The sequence below is a fragment of the Carettochelys insculpta genome, chromosome 15 (genome assembly GCF_033958435.1).
Source record: "Carettochelys insculpta isolate YL-2023 chromosome 15, ASM3395843v1, whole genome shotgun sequence".
Taxonomy (NCBI): Eukaryota; Metazoa; Chordata; order Testudines; family Carettochelyidae; genus Carettochelys; species Carettochelys insculpta.
In genome coordinates this window covers 33,631,130-33,647,797 of record NC_134151.1, presented here as the reverse complement: position 1 = coordinate 33,647,797, position 16,668 = coordinate 33,631,130, and positions in this window count along the sequence as shown.

Genomic DNA, 16,668 nt, shown 5'->3' with positions numbered 1-16,668 from the left:
ACAGGGCAGCAGCTGGCAATGTCAGGCTAAGATTCTCTGCTTTGCCAACTGCTTTCTTGTCAGAAGCTAATGTATGACCTCCAGCAGCCCCCTGGCCCCAAGTGTCCCTGCTCAGCTGGAATGCTGCTGGAGGATGGGGGAACCGGGCAGGCTGAAATTTACATGATCTAAGAGCTGCTCATACACCCGCTCCTTATTCCAGATACAAACATCAATATTCCTGCTAATATTTTCCATCCACGGGCGGAATAAATTGTGTCACATGCACCAAGGCAAGGAGGGATGTGCACCACCAACAAAAACAGATGCTGTCAGATGTGGGTGCTGTGGGCGCTCTGCTAATCAGCTGGGCGGCATCTGAATCTCTCCTGAGCAGCTCCCAAGCGCTCAGTTTCCAGGGAACACTGCAAGCAACCCTTTCAAGCTGTGTCCAGACTCAGCCACCCCTCCAACATGCCAGGAGCCTTATGCAATGCACCTGATTCACATATTCACTGGTGCAATTATTTCAAGCCCCCAAAAAATGCAAGCAGGTTTCCTTGCTTCTGTTTGATGCATAAATGGTAGCAACTGCATAGCCAGTAACACTTCCCACCCCTGGGCCCAGCTAATTTCTGGCCTTTATTCTGCACTTACAGACAATTCCTTGAACCACAAATTAGGCTGAAACTTTTGACTGAATTTGTGGTATCTTGGGCCACTGGCAGCACCTTAAATCCAAGCTCTGAGGTTTGCTAGTGAAGTTAATGATAATTATGAGCTGGCGTTGATGCTCACTGAAATCAAAAGGGGCCTTTCCTTTAAAGTTTTGCACTGGGCTTTATGAGCAGTGCAAAACAGATGTCTCTACTTCAGCATCCAAGACATTGCACTGTGTATTCACACAGTTGTCTCTGGACTCCCATGGACATGTCCCAGCTCCCACAGAACTAGCAATGATTCGCTTTCTAGGTTGTTCCAAAATCCAGGCCAAAAATGTGGAGGATGTGTTCCCCGGTCTCTGCAGCAGCATTCACTGACAGCTCCCTCCTTGGGATTCTCTTACCAGCTCGTGGAACACACGCCCACTGGTGATGTCATGAGAGAGCCATGAAACTTACCTCAAGGGGTCTGGGCTAGTCTAGTCTATACTTCGTGGACTCATAATGCTGCCAGCTTTTATTCATCACAAGGCAAGTGCAGGTTTGACTCTCTCTCTCTCTCAGACGCAAACACAGAGTCATATTCTATACACACTGGGTGATTTCTTCTGGTTGCAGCCCTGTGTCTGGCACTTCCTCTGAATAGCCCATTTTGAAAATTAGCTCACATATCAAAATTCAGTACCTGGTGTCCTCCACTTTCCACGCCAAGTTTCAGCCTCAAACAAAATCTCTGGCCAAGTTATAAATCCTCAGACATCGCCTGTGACCAGTATGCTGTGCACCTCTAGGATAGAGAGATGGCCCAGTTCCCAGGACTCACTTTCCCATTAATGTCAAGTATCGGAGGGGTAGCCATGTTAGTCTGGATCTGTAACAGCAACGAAGGGTCCTGTGGTACCTTATAGACTAACAGAAAAGTTTTGAGCATGAGCTTTCGTGAGCACAGACTCACTTCATCAGATGCTGGTCATGGAAATCTGCAGGGCCAGGTATAAGTAAGCCAGAGCAAGGGTGGGGATAACAAGGTTAGCTCAGTCAGGAAGGGTGGGACTTACTACCAGCAGTTGATCTGGAGGTGTGAACACCAAGGGAGGGGAAGCTGCTTTTGTATTTAGCCAGCCATTCACAGTCTTTGTTTAAGCCTGAGCTGAGGGTGTCGAATTTGCAGATGAATTGTAGCTCAGCAATTTCTCTTTGGAGTCTGGTCCTGAAATTTTTTTGCTGTAGGATAGCTACTTTTAAGTCTGCTACTGTGTGGCCTGGGAGATTGAAGTGCTCTCCTACGGATTTTTGTATATTGCCATTTCTGATATCTAATTTGTGTGCATTTATTCTTTTACATAGAGACTGTCCAGTTTGTCCGACGTATATAGCAGAGGGGCATTGCTGGCACATGATGGCATAAATTATATTGGTAGATGTGCAGCTGAATGAACCCACGATGGTGTGGCTGATCTGGTTAGGTCCTGTAATGGTGTTGCTGGTGTAGATATGTGGGCAGAGCTGGCAACGAGGTCTGTTGCATGGATGGGTCCCTGAGTTAGAGTGACTGTGGTGCGGTGTATAGTTGGTGGTTAGGATTTGCTTCAGGTTGGCAGGTTGCCTGTGGGCAAGGACTGGTCTGCCTCCCAAGGCCTGTGAAAGTTGGGGATCATTGCCCAGGATGGGTTGTAAATCCCTGATGATGTGCTGTAGAGGTTTTAGCTGTGGACTGTAGGACTGAGGACTGTACCATGTAAGTGCAAAGTATTAATACTAGGTATTGCAACTGGAAGACATAGTGCCATTAAACATGACCTATGAAAGTAAAAGAAATATATGAATCTTAAACCCAGTATTGATTCAGCAGATGAACAACCTACAGCTCACTAATAATAAATATTTTAATAAATGCTAATGAGAAAGGTGAAAAATAACTGAGAAAGATGGCCCAAAAAGGTGGGAAGAAAAGCACTTTTACTGTAATTCTTATTTGTACCTCCTTTGACCAGTTTGGTAGCTAATTTAGTTGATGTAAGGGATGAGGATTGACTAAAATGCAGATGACTAAAATTGTCCATTTGCCAAAAATCAGAGAGTTGGTTTTTACTGGTTAAATATTGTCTCCAAAAATCCCATTAAGGAACAGCAACTAATGAAAAACTGAACACTAAATAAAAGAAGCTGCAACTTACCTGCTAACGTTCCATGGGAGACTTGGACACATGTAACTTTTGGAAACCAAATCTTAAGCTCCCATTAGCCTAAGCAATAGAAACTTGCTGGTCTGTTTATTCTTGTAGAAATTCTCCACTGAAAAAAGAGTTGGGGAAAACAGATTAAAAATCTTTAATAAGTAATTATTTTTCAATGGAATCTGAGAAAACCTATTATTTTGGGAAAGCATAAAAGAACCAAAGTTTGTTTCACAGAGACCTTGTCTCTCTAACCTACAGAAGTTGGGCCAAGAAAAGAGATTACCCCCTATTCCCCCCACCAACATATGCATCTTGTCTCTCTAATACCCTAGGACCAACAGAACTACGATAACACTGCAAACAAGACCAAAAACAAAGCAATCCTGCTCTAGCACCTTAAAGACTAATAACATCATTTAATAGGTGCTGAGCTTTCATGGGACAGACCCACTTCAGATCTGGAGAATAAAATACAGGGTGAAGTGCCTGGGAATGGGGCCACACCCTCATTTGCTTCCCTGATTTCTGTTGCCATACCTGTCGCCTTTTGTATGGTAGTTTCAAAGTTGAAGCAGTCACAAAGCACTACAGGTAAGCTGCACTATATAGTGTCTCATGACTAAAGGCATCCAGCATTATATAGTGCAGCTTAGCTGGGTGCAAATGACTATACAGCCAGACATGACTGGGTAGCTTTAACTATATAGTTTGTCATGCCTGTTGGGTGAGAATCACTAAAGTTAGGCAGAAGGGACTAAAGCCGTAAAATATAGGCGAAAGAAAAATAATAAAACACAAAGAACTGACAGTTTGAACTCATCATAATTTTCATTTATTCGTAACAATCCTTCTGTTGGAATCTCATGTTGCAAATCAGCATCTCGTGCTCCATAGTAAACTATAGTAGTTTCTAACCTTGTTCATTTCTTTCTTTGTATCCAAACCTTCCCATGACTCTCTCCCCACCTTTGTTATCTGTTCCCACCTTCACATTCCAATCTCCTCCAATGATCAACACTTCTCTCTTCAGTATCTCCTCCAGCATCTTTGTCAAGTCTTTACAAAATAGCTCAATCTCTTCCTCCGTACTATCCAACATGGGTACATACACCTGAACAACTGAGATGTTGAACAGTTTCACTTCATATCTTGATACCATCATTCTTGTACTCACCAGTTGGTATCCTAACAATGCTCCTCTAGCTCTTTTGATAAGAAGGAATCTAACTCTTGCCTATTGCTTCGTTTCATTTCATTCCCTGACCAAATGATTTTGCAACTGCACATCTCTCCCGATGCCGTCCAACGCATCTCCACCAGCCCAAGTAGATCACATCTGTATCTCTCCATCTAGTTTCAAAGCAGCTCTAACTTTTGCGTTTGAATGTTCCACTTTCCAATTAATAGTATATGTGTTAGTTGTAATTTTCTTTTGGTAGCCAACTTATCGACCCAGCCCCAGTTGCTCAATTAATACCACAGACCTTGTTCATCCAGGCAACATCTGAGCCACCATTCTTTATCAGTTAGTCGTACTGGAATCAGATTTCATTCATATTGTTGTTTTATGATCAGCACATCGACATTCATCTTTATACAAGCTTGGGATTGGCATGGAACTCCTAGAGGTTTTGTGATGGAGTTTCAATGCTCCTGCTGGCTGGTAATAGACAGCTGTGGGAGTTTGGAGAGCTGTGGCAAGAGTGAAGAGCTCAGCATCTGTACCCCAGACTTTGTCTTGCTTCATTTGGCTTTGGAGCAAGTACTTCTTCACAGGAAGACTGACCAAGGCTTCGAAAGCTTCTTGGTAGTCAGGAGATTTCATCACATTCACAGCAGCAGACCTGACTATAGCGTAGTCACCTTCAGACAATGCAGAATGATGGACTCATTTTGACTGGGTGCTGGGTGTTGCCAGTATTTAATCTCCTCTCTTTCTTTCTGCATTTTCTTATGAAATAAATGAAAGTGATGAAGAGTGAAAACAATCAGTTTTTTGTGTTTTATTGTTTTTCTTTTGCCTATGTTTTATGGCTTTAGTCCCTACTGCCTAACTTTAGTGATTTTCACCCAACAGGCATGATCAACTATATAGTGAAGACCACCCAGGCACAGCCGGCTATACAGTGATTTGTGCCTGGGTAAAATGCACTATATAGTGTTGGTGCCTTCAGTCATGAGGCACTATATAGTAAAGCTTACCTGTAGTGTCTCACCATTTGGAAAGATCTCACCATTTTGGAAGGGTTGGTTCCTGATTAACAAGTTGAAGTAAAAGATAACAGAGAGTAACTGTAACAGTGATAATTTCAAATAAATAAATTTGATTTTAAAATGTAAGTGGTCAACTGTTCAGAAATGTCTGCTCCTCTACCATTGGTGGTGGAAAGAAAATTTCCTACCTTTAACAGCTTTTCCTATGCATCCATTACATGCTCTATGCCTGACTTCATTTTTCAGGAAGTGCACACTACATAGTGAAAGGTAACAGAGAGGAAGCCATGCTAGTCTATACACTATCAAAACAAAAAGCAGTCAAGTAGCACTTTAAAGACTAGGAAAATAGTTTATTAGGTGAGTTTTCATGGGACAGACCCACTTCTTCAGACCATAGCCCGACCAGAACAGACTCAATATTTAAGGCACAGAGAACCAAAAACAGTAAGGAAGGAGGACAAATCAGAAAAAGATAATCAAGGTGAGCAAATCAGAGAGTGGAAGGGTCGGGGGGGAAAGTCAAGAATTAGATTGAGCCAAGTATGCAGACGAGTCCCTATAGTGACTCAGAAAGTTCCCATCACTATTTTATATTCAAATTTTACATTCAAATTCGGCACATTAACACATGGTTTAAATCGTGATGGGAACTTTCTGAGTCACTATAGGGGCTCATCTGCATACTTGGCTCAATCTAATTCTTGACCTTCCCCCCCACCCCTCCACTCTCTGATTTGCTCACCTTGATTATCTTTTTCTGATTTGTCCTCCTTGCTTACTGTTTTTGGTTCTCTGTGCCTTAAATATTGAATTTGTTCTGGTCTGGCTATGGTCTGAAGAAGTGGGTCTGTCCCACGAAATCTCACCTAATAAACTATTTTCCTAGTCTTTAAAGTGCTACTTGACTGCTTTTTTGTTTTTATATAGTGAAAGTAGTCTGACTTCAGTCATTCTCACCCAGGTGAAAGTCATTAAATTTAGTGTATGTTGCCTGGGCGAGCAGCACTATATAGTGGTTGCTACTCATTTAGTGCTGTCTGCCTCCTACAGAGGCCTTGCTGTGTTGGTCTTTAAGGTGACACAGAGCTCCCCATTACTTTTGCTGAAACAGACTAACAATTTTATTTGGCCTTCAGTTTTCATGGGCTTTCATGGCTGCAGCCCATGAAAGCTTATGCCCCAATAAATGGCTAGTCTTTAAGATGCCACCAAACTTTTTTTTACCTTTTTATTTGTTTAATTATTTTTTATTTGGTATGCTAGCGTATTCTCAGCAACTGAAGAAAAATGGATTAGAGGGGAGTATAATGAGTTAATAGCATTAATTGTCCTATTACAGAAGGAAGAAATGCTGCTTGTTGTGCTTTAACCAGTAATCTTCAGGAACACATTTTTACTATGTAATTAGGGGTCATTTAGAAAGCTAAAGCTGGCAATTTCCTAAGGCACCACGATTATTCAGATAGGCTATGTCTACACTAGAAGCACCTGTCAACAGCAGTTACTGTCAACAGGGAAATCTCGACAGAACCTCCGCCAACAGGTTGTTATGCCTTGAATTTTTGAGGGATAATACTGTTAAGGCAAATGCAGAGTTCTGTCAAGAATCTGTCGACAGAATGCTTTAAGTGGGTAGACGCTCCCTGAGTTATGTCGACAGAAGGCCCCTTCTCTCGACAAAGCTCTCTAGTGTAGACCCAGCCCTGAAGGCCCCTTCTGTTGACAAAACTCTCGAGTGTAGACACAGCCATAGTGTCTCCTCTGCTCCTGGGAGAAGGCCTTTTAAACTCAATAGGACTCAATGGTTAGGGATTGCAGGATCAGCCCCTGGAAACATTTAAGGGCTCGCATACCTTTCTACTTGGAAGGGCTACCAACCAAATTATAGCCCTGGGGTGAAATTCTCACCCCAATTAAGGCAACGGAGGTTTAGCCAATGATGTCAATGCAGCCAAAATTCCATCCCTAATTTATGATGCTGAGACATATGGAGGATTTTCAGGGAGATTCTGCAGCTCATCTAATCCTACTGATTCAATGGGAGCTGAAGAACGCACAGAGCCTTGCAAGAAATGTTTGTAATACCAGACCCTTTCCTGGTGGATTCAGTGGAAGTTTACCCAATCATTTCACTGAGCGCCAGGGAGCGGGTAGTGGGTGAAGTTCTGTTTTGTTCCTGGAATCATTTTTTCTTTGTATAATGCATAATCAGTCCTAAATCCAGCTACTTTACTAATTCCACACTGATCTTTGTCCATAGGTGCCAGGAAGCATGAAACAAAAAGAAACATGAGCTCATAGGGGTAAATGTTTAAATGAACTGTCCTTTATTTCAATTCACTCCAGCAGAGGCTATTTAAAATAAAGGAAAATTGAACAAAATGGCATTTGTTAATTTGGAGTTCAATTCCTGCCACTTTCTTTGCCTTCTAAAACTTCTGATTTTTGCTAATTGAAACAAGGGGTTTTGCCTGTACAAACACTGCATACATTCTTTTAAATTACCCAGTATCTGAGAAGAGTTTGCTTGGTAAATACCCTGTTGCTTCATAATACGGTAATTACAGAGTCTGCATACAGGTGGTAATTACATTGACCATATATTACTTAGTGATTAGAGCTAGCGAGTTCAGAAGTAATTACTGTGTCACCTGCACACTCCGGGTTATAAAGATGAAATAATCCTGCCTTCTCTCTGGGGGCGGAAATTTCCCTCTCCTCCATATACACACACAGGCAGTGCAGTCTACAAGGCAGGGGCACTCCAGAGGAGGTTGGGCTGGGGAAAAGGGGAATTCAGCCACCTACCCTGCAGAAAGTAAGCAGGGCTGTAAGGTAGCCACCTCTAAGCCTATTGTCACAGGGGTGCACATGAGAAACCAGGAGCAGTGGAACTAAGAGGATGAGGGGACACACTCCCCTACAATGGAAATATTGCAGAGGCTCTGCCCCACGCATTTGTACTCATGCATCTTGCATTTCCCCCTCCCTTCTTTCTCTGCTCCCCATTCCCACAAAGCCTCTAGCTCTGCTGCTCAGACATAGGAACTTACATGGTATCTGAAGAAGCTCTCTCCTACATACCAACAGTTTATCACCTGGCAGGTCTAACTGCTTGAGGCACCTGCATTTCCTCTCTTTGGAATCCTACATTCATAGATCTCAGTGAAATTGTTTGGTCAGACATTTTATTCCATGGAAAATGCAGATTCAGCAACACAAACGTTTTGTGAATCTGTGATGGTTTTGCCACGTTGCTCGTGGCCACATAAAAAAGTTGAACTATTTGATTTCTCAGAGTGAGATGATCTTCCATGTCAAAATGGCCTTTGCTGTTGTTTAAAAAGAATAAAAATCTTTATGAGTTCTCAACATCAGTCTGAAAGAAAATGTTACTTTCAACCCAAAACACTGGTTTTACCCTTTCAATTTGTCAAAAATGTCATAAAAATGTTGGGGTGGACCCTAAGATTTCTTTTATATTTTTTCAAAATTTTGGAGAAATTGGAGATGGTCCAGAGAAGAGCAACAAAAATGATTAAAGGTCTAAAAAACACAAACCTTGAGCGATGATTGAAAAAAAAAATAGGTTTGTTTAGTTTGGAAAAAAGAAGACTGAATGGGGACATGATTGCAGCTTTCAAGTACCTAAGAAGTTGTTACAAGGAGGAGGGAGAAAAATTACTGTCCTCAACATCTGAGGGTAGGACAAGATACAATTGGCTTAAATTGACAGAAAGGGAGGTTCAGTTTGGATGTTAAGAAAAGCTTCCTAACTGTCAGGATGGTTAAGCACTCAAATAAATTGCCTAAGGAAGTTGTGAAATCTCCATCATTGGAGATATTTAAGAACAGGTTGGACAGGCATCTATTAGGGGTGATCTAGGTGGTGCTTGGTATTGCCATGAGTTCAGGGGACTGGACTCAATGACCTCCCAAGGTTCCTGCCAGTTCTAGTGTTCTATGATTCTCTGATTCTGTCAAATGGCATGGAGGTTATTACTTCATTATTTGGTGCCTTTGTTGCATTATCAATTGAAGAGGAGTAGAAGAGTAAAAGACAGAACAAAGGCCAGAGAAGGGAAATTTTTAATGAAACTGCAGTCCCTGGGATTTCCTCCCACAGAAATTTCAATCTGGTGGCATAGTGATGTGGGAAGTTGGTGAAGGGTGGCAGCAAGTTAGAGACTGTGGCACTGCTGTTTGGGGCTTCCAGATTTGAGTAACAAGTGTAGATTGAGGTGAACTAGGTAGGCTGTATGCACCCAGAACTGTTGCTCCCTGTGGTTGTATTGGTTCCTATAGAGCAAGTGTAAATGTAAATGGCAGTGGAGCACAGGCAGTGGGTAATGTAGGCAAGAGAAGGTATTGACTTCCCAAAATTGCCTACACTCCCAAAACCAGGGAAGACTGGGGCTGTGGAACAGCAGCCCGGTTCCCCGGTTGCCCTGGTGAGCTGGATTCTGGCATGTCTGGGCTCCAGCGGGGCGGGAGAGGGGGAAGGTTGCAGAAGGGGCAGGGCCTAAGATGGAAGGGGTGGAGCCTCGTGTGGGAAGGGGCGAGGGTGAGACTTGTCTTCCCTAGCTGCACCCTCACCTGCTGCCTGTGCATTGTAGGCACAGTAGCAGAGACATCTGTAGCAGAGGCATGGCTTAGCGGCAACCACCATCTCCAGGTAGGTTCATACTCAGCACTTGTTCCAGCACTGCCCATGCAACTGTGGCTATACTGCTATTTATATTCACACTAGCCCGATGAGACCTAGCATGGTAAGTGTACACAAGCAGGGGAATCATGACCCTAGCTTGCAGCATACCTTTGACAAGAAGGATGCTGCAAGTCAGAATGGACAGAGCTGAGGTGTTAAGCGAAGCTAGTGCAAGAACTGCGTGCCTTCCACTGGGCTTCAGCTGGTGCAATGAGTCCTCTGATACAATGAGCATCACTTTGAAAACCAGGAGCAGAGAAGGGACAGGGGGAGGGGAAATAAGAAAATAGAGCCAAAATCTGTCCTGAAAATTAGATAGTGATCCTAAGAAAGAAAGAGAGAGGTGTCAGAAAGGAGAAGATGGCAAGAGGTCACTATTCATATTACTAATTACTGTACTTTGGTCTTGGCAATGGACTTTTTTTCCTTGTTTGTGCAGTACAGAAAGTCACTCACAATGTGGCCATGTGGCACCATGAAAGGCAACACAGTTGATTACAAAGGCCACTCGAAAGACCACTGTGGGTACTGATACACCGCTCATTTACCAGAGGACCTATCCATCCAAGGAAGGTAGATTTTTAGTGTAAATAAGTGAAATTTGAGAAATTAATGAGTTCTTTTCTATGACTTTAGCCTTAAAAATTAATTACATTCCCAGAAAATTACAAAGAAGAAATAACTTCTTTTTCCAGGTGAATTGTTTGCATGGAAATCATGAATCCTTTATGACACCACAGCCCTTACTGTATTTAGGGAAATTTGCACTTCCAACAATTTTCAACCCTGATGTCTAACCATAGTCTCTCTGAGCTAATGACATGAGATGTTCAGCCCAGCTGTTTCAAGTAACACAGCTGCCACACATGCCAGAATCCAGACTAAAGCCTAGCAGATTTCAGATCTACAAGAAATCTGCATGACTCTGCATAAGGATGTAGAGCAGGGGAAACAGGGAGAAGGGACTGGAGATAGTCAAGCTTTTAACCTTTCTTAATCACCCCATCCACATTTTATTCTAACGTTTGCAAACCAACCACACAGGGAAGAGGGGAGGCCAACCAGCTCTCCCCACAACCCAACTTTATGCAAAGACCCATAATATCAACCAACTTCATTGGCTATGTCTACACAAGCCCCAAACTTCGAATTGGCCACGCAAATGGCCATTTCGAAGTTTACTAATGAAGCTCTGAAATGCATATTCAGCGCTTCATTAGCATGCGGGCGGCCGCGGCACTTCGAAATTGACGCGCCTCGCTGCCATGCGTCTCGTCCCGACGGGGCTCCTTTTCAAAAGGACCCCGCCTACTTCGAAGTCCCCTTATCCCCATCAGCTCATGGGAATAAGGGGACTTCGAAGTAGGCGGGGTCCTTTAGAAAAGTAGCCCCGTGGGGATGAGACGCGCGGCAGCGAGGCGCGTCAATTTTGAAGTGCCGTGGCTGCCCGCATGCTAATGAAGCGCTGAATATACATTTCAGAGCGTCATTAGTAAACTTCGAAATGGCCATTTGCGTGGCCATTTCGAAGTTTGGGGCTCGTGTAGACATGGCCATTGAGAGAAATAGATCAAACTGGGCAACCCACCACCAAATTCATTGACGTGAAAGGGTAGGGAGAGAATTCTGTCTCATTCATCCTATTTCATTGCCAAGTTATCCCTCTCCATTCAAAACAACACTATCACAAAACCCATCCCCTCACCTTAGGAAGCCTAAGGGTGTCCAGTAATGCTGTGACAATCTTCTTCCAGGGCTGGGGAAGGCAGCAGCTGCTCACCAGTCAGATCTTAGTACCCAACAGCACTCTCTGGGAGTGGAGCAGGACAGCCAACTAACTGGTCCCCTTGCTGAAGGTCCAAACTCTCTGAAATCACATGTCAATACTCCGATTGGCTCCCTTTCCCTATTTCATTTCCTTCTGCAGAAAGGCAGCCAAGTAGACTGTGGACTACTCAGGAAACCTGTAGTCTGTTGTGAAAACACATAAACAGCAAGATCCTCTATGCCCTCTCATGCTTCCATGGTCCCATACTTCCATGACCCAAGGGGTCTTTCACTAGTTCCCCAACATCATGGTTATATATCACTTTTGTGATCTGCTTGATGTCATGTAGTGAGTCCCTAGCAGGACTGGGACTAGAATTTAGGCTGTTGCTGGTTCCCAGCTCCAAACTTAGTCATATATACTCACTCCTTTTGCCCCTCTATCCTATATTTCTCCAGCAGGGGAAAAGGAAGTGTTCTAAACCTGTCTTTAATTAATTGTATATAGAGCTCAGTAATATTTTTCACCTCAAACATTTTTTTTCACTACAAAATGCAGATTTAGGTCAAATAAAACTTTCCCTGAATTGACATCAATTTTACCAGCATGTGTCAGTGGCAAGAGTTCTGTAAAAATTGCACTGTTTCCATTTTGAAAACAAGGAAATGCAATTAAATCAGAAATGACTTTTTGGCTTTCAGTTTACTTCATTTTACTTTTAAAACATTTCAAAAGTGCCAAAATAAAATATTTCAGTTCAAACAAAACATTTAGTTGGACCCCAATTTTGCTTTTCAAATTCTTATGTTCCCTGAACTTTTTGGCCATTTTTTTCAGAACTGCCAGCAGACTGAAAAAACAGTTACAAGGTGAACCTCTCTAGTCCACAACTCTCTCGTTTGGCAGCATCTGCAGTCCAGCATAATTTTAGTTCACCAGGGCTACGTCTACACTAGCCCAAATCTTCGAAATGGCCATGCATGCATATTCAGCCATACAAATACATATTCAGCACCTCATTAGCATGCCACCGGCCATGGTTTGTCAAAATTGCCAAGGCTCATCCAGACAGGGCTCCTTTTTGACAGGACCCCAGGAACTACTTGCAGATAGGAAAAATGGGATTTTGAAGTTGGCGGGGTCCTTTCGAAAAGGAACCCTCTCTGGACGAGCCATGTGGCAGCGAGCAGCGGCAATTTCAAAGTGCCACGGCTGCCAGCATGCTAATGAGGTGCTGAATATGTATTTCAGTGCCTCATTAGTAATCTTCGAAATGGCCATTTGCATGGCCATTTTGAAGATTTGGGCTAGTGTAAACACGGCCCAGATGTCTGCTTATCATGGGAGTGGCCAAGTTTCCCATAGTTCTATAACTTTTGTTTGCAGCCCTGGCTCTCGGTGTTCTGTGCTGTTATTTAGCTGTAATTTACCCCTAAATGTCTTCTAAAAGACCAGTAAGCAGTGGAAGTGTTGGTGAGGCAATATTGACCTCCCATGGTCTGGCAAATTCTCTCATTCAGCAAAGGTCAGTTCCTGAGGACACCAGACTAGAGAGGTTCAGCCTGTATTTGCAGAGCTCTACTTGTACCAAAGAGGCCTGGTGCTGTAAGACATGCTGGCAATGAAGGGGTGATGGAGACAGTCTAGCCTGCGAATCAATTTTTAATGGAACAAATATTTAACACTGAGCTCTTGAATTTAACAGAGAAATCACATGATCCAATGCCTGGAAGTTGAAGCTAGACAAATTCAGACTGGAAATAGACATAAATTTTGTAATGGTCAGAATAATTAAACACTGGAACTATTTACGAAGGTTGTGGAAAATGCTCCATCCCTGATAATTTTTAAATTAAAATTGGCAACTTTTTTTTTAAATGTTCTGCTCTAATAGTTATTTTGGTGGCGTTTCCAGACCTGTGTTACATGGGAGCCAGGGTACATGATTAGATTGGTCCCTTCTGGCTTTGGAATTTATGAATTTCACATTAGTTTGGAAAATATCTCTTCTTTTGCGAATGCATCATTTGTTACATCAAGTCCTCCTAGTTTTGGAAACATTTGCAGTGGCTCAGGGAAACTTGGTGCATTCTCTGCCTCCTAACACTTCTCTCCTCTCATTTTTGCTCCCAGGATAATTGCTTCACCTATTTATTTGTATGTGATATCACTGTAATCCGTGCTGAGAGGGATACTTTCTTTAATGCTGACAGATTTGTCCTTCAATGGCATCTTTTCAAACACACCTGTAGATAGAGGAGCTGAACTCTCCCTCCCTTTTCCACTCTTGCTAATTCTTGTCTTCGCCAGTTCTTCAAGACATAACGATGTCCCAGGCACAACAATTTCCCTGCCCAGTATGGCTGACTCAAGCAGAAACTCAAGGATAACAGCAAAAGACAAAAAGATCCCAAAGGAGAAAGAAGATGACAAGCAGAATTCTGCTGGCCTGAAGCTTTCACCTACATCCCACTAATGTGAAATAAATCCACATTTCCTGCCCTCCTCGACCCTCTCTCTCCCACGCAGCACCAGCGCCATACACATGAAGTTAAATATTTCCCTTTCTTTTCAGCAGATGTTAATAATTAAAGTCTTCCTGTCTCATAAAGATGAAAAAAAGGCTGGGAAATACCCACAGCTGCCTGAGGACTGTACTAGCAACTACAGTACACTTGAACCTCCATAATCTAGGTGTCCCTGATTCAGGAGCACACACGGTTAGGATCCTGGCAGGGTGAGAAGGATGTAGCTCTGTGGACACCCTCCCAGCCTCCCTCCTCCACCCACACACTCCTGCTCATCTCGCCCCTACACCCTGAACCCCTTCTCTGACTGCCCTGCATCACAATGAACACCCAGGGCCTGGAAAATTCCATGCTCCAGCACAGCCTGTTTCCCAAGGCTGCTGGATTAAACAGGTTCAAGTGTAATTTAAATCAAGTTCCCAGCTTGCAGGGAATTCTGGGCACCAGTGTCAGTCTGCAAGAGAAAACAGTCTTCCTGGGAAGTCACACCTTTGCTCACCAGTGAAAATTTGCCATTCTCCTCTGGTGAAAATGGGTGTGAGAATTTCAGTTCCCAAAATGGGCCACATGGAAGAATTTGTGGACCCAGCAAAACAAAATCCTTTGGTGAAGAAAATGGTATTTTTCTTTCTCCTTGCTCCTTCACAGCTCCTTGGGGGTAAGGAAGGTCATTGTCACCATGGAAATCATCATCAGTGGAAATGGGGTTCACAGCCCAAGCAGCAGCCATCTTGAATTCAGAACTCTCAGAAAAGCACGCCATCAGCACAGTAGCAATATCCAGATACAACATACCCAGCGGCGTTGCTGCTCCAGGCTGGGTTTCAAGCTTCTGGGAAGGAAGTGGGTTAGGTGGAGAAGGGCCCAGTTTGCCATACTCCATGCAACCAACTCCTGAAATTTCACTATTTTTAGTTGTAGAATTTAAGATCAGAAGGGATCAATAGATTCTCTAATCCATTTTGTATGTCACAGACCACCAAATACCACTCAGCAACCAGATACAGATAGAAATATTAAACCCTTGGGAGACTAAACCATTGTGTGCCACTGGTAGAAAGACAAAGGTGAAACAGAGAAGCAGAAATGCCCTTTCTATGGCATGCTAGTGATCCAGGTTGCCCCAGATCTCAGTCATGTGATTATAAGACCATTTAAGATTTCAGTGAAAAAATTATTCTAGACCTTACGGTTACAGAGAAAAGCTGAGAAATAAGCTTCTGAGTTTTAAAGATTCAAATAAAAATCAGAAACAAACAAAATATATTTCAAATGTATTTTTTAAAAATCTCATGGTAAGAATAATTTTATTTGGCTAATCCACCCAGCTGGCATGGACCTTGGTTAATAACATAGAAAAGGCTATCTACATACAATGCCTTCACATTCTGATCCTTCAGTTCCATTTCAAAATACACTTCTTCCCTGAAACTTCACTCTAAATAATGAAAAAACTAATGCACAGCAATCTCAAGACATGTCAATCATTCAGCAATGCAATCACATGGTATTTGTTGTCAAACCCAGCCTCCCTTTCCATTACCTCCACTAGTGTCCCTGGTTTGCTGCTACTTCTTGTTGTTACTATTGGCTCATTTTGAGACCTGATCACATAAATACATCCCGTTGTGAACAGGAGGACTTTGACATCATTGGTGACTAATATGACACAGAGTTTTCAGGATAATGCCTGTGGACTGCCAGATCTTGTGGAAAGAGGGGACAATTTTCAGAATGGCCTAAGTGAGTTAGGAGTCAAGATGCCATTTTTAAGATTGTTTAGGTGCCCGAGTGTCATTGAAAGTCAATGAAACTCAGTTGTCTAGCTACCATTTCAAAAGTGACTGGTGCAAGCAAGTCACATAGGTGTTTTTGGAAATTTAACACAGGGTGATTAGTATTAGGTCTTTAAAACAATTGATATCACTCAAAAATCATGAGAGGTAATGGATGTACATGACTGGTACTCCATTCATAATTATATCACACATAACATGGTAATGATGGTGATGCCCATCTGATCAACTGGAAAACCATGTGATAAGCTGTCTAACTTGTTAGGCTATGTCTACACGAGGCTAATAAAGTTAACCACAGATGCACAGTTCTAGCTATGGCAATTGCACAGTTAAATCGACATATCTGCACTCAGCTAACTTGCCTGTCTGTCCTGGGGAAGTTTCACACATCTTGCGAGGAGTACAGGGGTCAACTGTGACCCCTGACTGGGTCGATCTTCTAGGGTAGTGTAGACTTCCCCTTAGAGTTATTGCACTGTCTATTGCACTATCAATCTATTGCATTTTAAATCCCATCATTATTCTGTATGGCCATGGCTACCCTAGCCCCCTCCTTTCAGAAGGGGCATGGTAATGAGCTTCTTCGGCAGATGCTAATGAGGTGCTGCAATGAATATGCATCATCTTATTCGCATAATGGCAGCTGCACACATTTTGAAAGTGCTGCTTTCAAAACACGCACCGCCCATGTAGCCAGGACCTTTCGATATGACCCCCTGATTTCAAAAGCCCCTTCTTCCCATTTGGTTTTGGGAAGAAGGGTCTTGTGAAGTCTGGGGGGGGGGGGCCTTTCAAAAGTCCCCTGTCTGCACAGGCTTCATGCATTT